Below are 4969 nucleotides of genomic sequence, written 5' to 3'. Positions count from 1 at the left end.
CGAGAGGCATCGTCTCGTGTAGCGTCGCCCCCGCCCCAACTGGAGTGGCCCAGTTTTTTGAACGGGACGGGAACTGCGAAGCACTTAGACCGACGGCGGACTACGACGAGAACGCCTTAAGCTTCGCCAACGTTTCGCCAACTCGTGCGGGAGACTTTTTCCGCTTCGCGGCAAGTCGTCGCGCCGTGCTCTCCGCATCAACCGCGTACGCAGCGAACCGCAAACGTCGGGCGCAGCCTCCTCACCTCCCTGCGCTTTGCGCGCGAACGTTCCCTGTTCGCGCGGCAAAGCCTGGAGGAGGCACGGCCCCGCAGCGTGTTCGAGCGCCCGGTCTACGGGACACCCTGCTTACTTCGAGGGCAACAAGCGCAACGCAAGGCTGCGATCTCGCGCACTTTGCGCACGGCTGGAGAAGCTTTGCTGGCCGGCTTTCGCTCCTCGTGTTTACCGTGCGTTAAAGTTGCGCGTCCGTGGCTCTCGCAGCTCTTGCGCGCCCGGTCGCAGAGAGGAGTACGCAACCTCGACCGCACTTTCCCTGCAGGCTTCCTTCCGACTCGAAGTCCTGCGGCGGTCTCAACGAGGTGCCACATCCTCAATGCAGTCGGTCGCCCCCGTTTCGGTTGGGCTCTGGCACGACGGTCGCCACCGTCTCGCCCTTGAGTGGCCGCTGTTGGCGCTCGCTGTGAGGTGTTCAGCGTGCTGTCCGTGTTGCCGACGCGGTCAAAACGAGTCGACGGCTCACGTTCCCTTGTGCGCCGAAGGCTCTCTTGATATGTGATCCGACCCTCAGACAGACGAAGCCAAGGGAAGACCCAAGGCCGCAATGTGCGTTCAAAGAATCAGTGCTCAGTGTGTCCTGCAATTCACACCAAGTCTCGCAGCTGGCTGCGTTCTTCATCGACCCGAGAACCGAGTGATCCACCGCTTAGAGTCGTGAAAAAGTGTTTGTTCAATTCCGTACAGTCAAAACCAAACGTTTCTGGCACTCGGCCAAACAGTGGCCAAGAAGGGCGCTTTTCAGCGCACGCTTGGACTCCAAAACTCTGCCGCGCCTTTTTCGGCTGCCGCAAATCGAGCAAACGGTGTGTTTCGGACGGCGTTTCGCTTCCGCTACTTGCGAGTGCTTTCGTGGTCCACCCCTCTATAAATACTCGGGAGGCGTCGAAGCCGGTTCTCCAAGCCGGACCCGTAGGTATCGTTGTGTGCTCGCTCTCATTGGCCCGCCTAACCAGAAAATGCCTGCGGTACACCCATTTGGATAAGAGTGCACGCAGATGCGGGCCTCGACGGCTACACATTTCCTCGGGCGGCCGCCTCCCGGCCTCCGTGGAGCGCGGGATGCACGGTCCCATCGACAAGCCTCTCCCGTTTTTACCGTGGCGTCGCGGTTCACCACGGCGGGCGGGTCGGTCTCCTCCGCATAAAAAGGGGGACCCCCGCTTTTTGTTCCACGAAATCGCACAAGCTTTTTTCGCATCCACGGTTTGCCACCGCACACCAAAATGCCGATCCGGCTGCCTACTTTAGCCAACAGGTGGAGCCAGGCGCGCCGTACTTGCGCGGCACTTCCCACGTCCACCGAAGTCGGTGCCAAGGACCACTTTCGGCGCCGGAGCCGCGTACGAGCCTACTCGAGGCGGAAGAACGAAGCCAGCAAGGGCCTGGCCGCAAGTGCGTTCAATTGTCGGGACGTCCAAGTCCCTCGTTCTTCCGTGCTTCCTCTTTCGGCAAGTCGTTGCGGCACCTTCCCAAAGCGCGCAGACCCGCTAATCGCGACGAGCGCGACGTGGCCGTGCCGCCTTTCCCTCGGCAGCAAGCAAAACGCCTGGCAACGTCGACGCTCCCCTAACCGCGATCTCGCACCGTGTTTCGTGTGGCGAATTCAAAAGCCGGCCGGCGCTGCTGCAACCATTACGGTCGGTACGCATACGCCGCGGAGGGCGGGACGGTCATCGGAGCGTGCGGTTCCTCCATCGAGTACTGCGCACCTCGGCCGTCGCATCGCCGTGCCATGACCGGCCGCGCGTCAACGCGAACCGGTGCCAGCGAGATCCCTCGCCTGCAAGAACCGACCGGCAGCCTCCGTCACCCGAGGACGCGGAGGCGCTTGCCGCGGACGGCGGGACGGTATGCACTGGTGCACAGCGGACCCGTCACATCGCCAGTTCCTTGACCGACCGCCGACGCTTGTGCCGTTCCTCTCGTACTTGGCAGTCGCCGCGCGATTGTCGGGTCTCGTTCTTGCACGCTCGAACGGTCGGGAGGGCACTCGGCTGGCGTTTCGGGAACGCGCAGCCTCGCCTTCTACCGACGTAACCACGACTCGCCGTTCGCGCTCCGCCGCTCCTGTTTACAGTACTAGGCGGTCCCGCAGCGGTCGGGTCGCGCATTTCGAGCGCTTCGAGCCACGGTGCAGTGGCGGGTCGAAAGCCGACCTATGAGTGCGTTGCGCCGTTTGTACCCGCGTCCGCCACCTGGCCGACCGTCCAAGGTCGCGGTGTTGGCGTCCGCTGGGCGCAACAATTTGTCACGGGGTGCCGCTCCACATTCAGGCAGCCCCGTGGGGAAAAGCCGACCCCGCGTCCAAACGGGGTCAGCGGCAGAAAGTGTCGGGCGCAGACGCAGCTGAGGCGCTCACCCTTCACAATCCGTTAATGATCCTTCCGCAGGTTCACCTACGGAAACCTTGTTACGACTTTTACTTCCTCTAAATGATCAAGTTTGGTCATCTTTCCAACAGACCGGCGCAACCGAAAGGCCGCGCCGGACATCGGTCCGAAGACCTCACTAAATCATTCAATCGGTAGTAGCGACGGGCGGTGTGTACAAAGGGCAGGGACGTAATCAACGCGAGCTTATGACTCGCGCTTACTGGGAATTCCTCGTTCAAGGGGAACAATTGCAAGCCCCTATCCCAATCACGAAAGAAGTTCCACGGGTTACCCAGTCTTTTCAGACAGGGATAAAGACACGCTGCTTCCTTCAGTGTAGCGCGCGTGCGGCCCCGGACATCTAAGGGCATCACAGACCTGTTATTGCTCTGTTTCGTGCGGCTAGGAGCCGCTTGTCCCTCTAAGAAGGTTGTAAGGTGCTGGGAACCCCGCACCTATTTAATAGGCTAGAGTCTCGTTCGTTATCGGAATTAACCAGACAAATCGCTCCACCAACTAAGAACGGCCATGCACCACCATCCACCGAATCAAGAAAGAGCTCTCAATCTGTCAATCCTCCCAGTGTCCGGGCCGGGTAAGTTTTCCCGTGTTGAGTCAAATTAAGCCGCAGGCTCCACTCCTGGTGGTGCCCTTCCGTCAATTCCTTTAAGTTTCAGCTTTGCAACCATACTTCCCCCGGAACCCAAATACTTTGGTTTCCCGGAAGCTGCCCGCCGAGTCATTTGAGTAACTCAGGCGGATCGCTGGTTGGCATCGTTTATGGTCAGAACTAGGGCGGTATCTGATCGCCTTCGAACCTCTGACTTTCGTTCTTGATCAATGAAAACATTCTTGGCAAATGCTTTCGCAGTAGTTCGTCTTGCGACGGTCCAAGAATTTCACCTCTAGCGCCGCAATACGAATGCCCCCGTCCGTCCCTCTTAATCATTACCTCGTATTCCAAAAACCAACAGAACAGAAACGAGGTCTTGTTCTATTATTCCATGCAAGTTTATTCAGGCGACTCGCCTGCGTTGAGCACTCTAATTTTTTCAAAGTAAAAGCACCGGCCATCTCGAGGCACACAATGAAGTGCACCAAGAAAGAACCGGCATGATGTTCAGTCCGAGCCGTCGCATCGGGTAGATGCACTACTCGTCTGGAACTGAGATCCAACTACGAGCTTTTTAACCGCAGCAGCTTTAGTATACGCTATTGGAGCTGGAATTACCGCGGCTGCTGGCACCAGACTTGCCCTCCAATTGATCCTCGTTAAAGGATTTAGAGTGTACTCATTTCAATTACGGGGCCTCAAAAGAGTCCCGTATTGTTATTTTTCGTCACTACCTCCCCGTGCCGGGAGTGGGTAATTTGCGCCTGCTGCCTTCCTTGGATGTGGTAGCCGTTTCTCAGGCTCCCTCTCCGGAATCGAACCCTGATTCTCCGTTACCCGTAACAACCATGGTAAGCAAGTAACCTACCATCGAAAGTTGATAAGGCAGACACTTGAAAGAAACGTCGCCGGCTCGTGGCCATGCGATCAGCACAAAGTTATCCAGAGTCACCACACAATACGGGCCGAAACCCGATCGATCTTGGTCTAATAAAAGCACCCGTTACCCAAAGGGCTCCAGGCTCACTGCATGTATTAGCTCTAGAATTGCCACAGTTATCCAAGTAGGAAGAAACGATCTAAGGAACCATAACTGATTTAATGAGCCATTCGCGGTTTCGCCTTATTTCGGCATGTACTTAGACATGCATGGCTTAATCTTTGAGACAAGCATATGATTACTGGCAGGATCAACCAGGTAATCGTTCGACTGCGCGTCCGTCCTCGCCCTCGGCGGGCCGGACGCAGTCTGTGTGCGGCGGAGGCCACCTTCAGGCGCCCCAACACGCTTATTTTGCACTCCGAGATGACGGCGTTCGAGCTCGCTACGGCACAACCTTCCCGAAAGACGAGTGGGAGCCGTGCGGCAAGAAGCACGTTCATGCTCGCTCTTTTTCGTTGCATCGACTCGGTCGCGCCGTGCGGGTTGCCCAAGCCCGCTGCACTGTCGGTGGACCGGCCGGAACTAGCAACGGAGCCGAGACTGCAAAGCCGCCAGACGACGGGTCACGCCCGCGTCTTCGGCGCTTTCGCATCTGAATCGCCCGAGGACGACACGGAACACACCTCGATATCGTGGTAAAACGGCACCGTCCGACAACCAGCCCCTAACGCATCAAGCGGATGAGGCTGCAGACGACTGCCGTGGATTCCCCTGGAGCAGACCCGAGGACACGCTTGACGAGGCCGAAGCCCGCCGCATATC

The 4969-nt window shown here is 58.2% G+C and overlaps 2 non-coding genes across 2 annotated transcripts; both read right to left on the bottom strand.

The window, feature by feature from the left end:
• Positions 1-780: 780 nt before the first annotated feature.
• Positions 781-933, bottom strand: LOC142795388 (5.8S ribosomal RNA). The gene has a single exon (XR_012892991.1). It is a non-coding gene; the product is annotated as a 5.8S ribosomal RNA (ribosomal RNA).
• A 1719-nt stretch (positions 934-2652) lies between these two features.
• LOC142795390 (small subunit ribosomal RNA) lies at positions 2653-4465 on the bottom strand. Its single transcript, XR_012892993.1, has one exon. It is a non-coding gene; the product is annotated as a small subunit ribosomal RNA (ribosomal RNA).
• Positions 4466-4969: the final 504 nt, after the last annotated feature.

The sequence above is a fragment of the Rhipicephalus microplus genome, unplaced genomic scaffold (assembly GCF_043290135.1).
Source record: "Rhipicephalus microplus isolate Deutch F79 unplaced genomic scaffold, USDA_Rmic scaffold_645, whole genome shotgun sequence".
In the NCBI taxonomy this organism is placed as follows: domain Eukaryota; kingdom Metazoa; phylum Arthropoda; class Arachnida; order Ixodida; family Ixodidae; genus Rhipicephalus; species Rhipicephalus microplus.
Note: the sequence above shows the minus strand (reverse complement) of the source record. Positions and strands in the feature narration are given on the sequence as shown.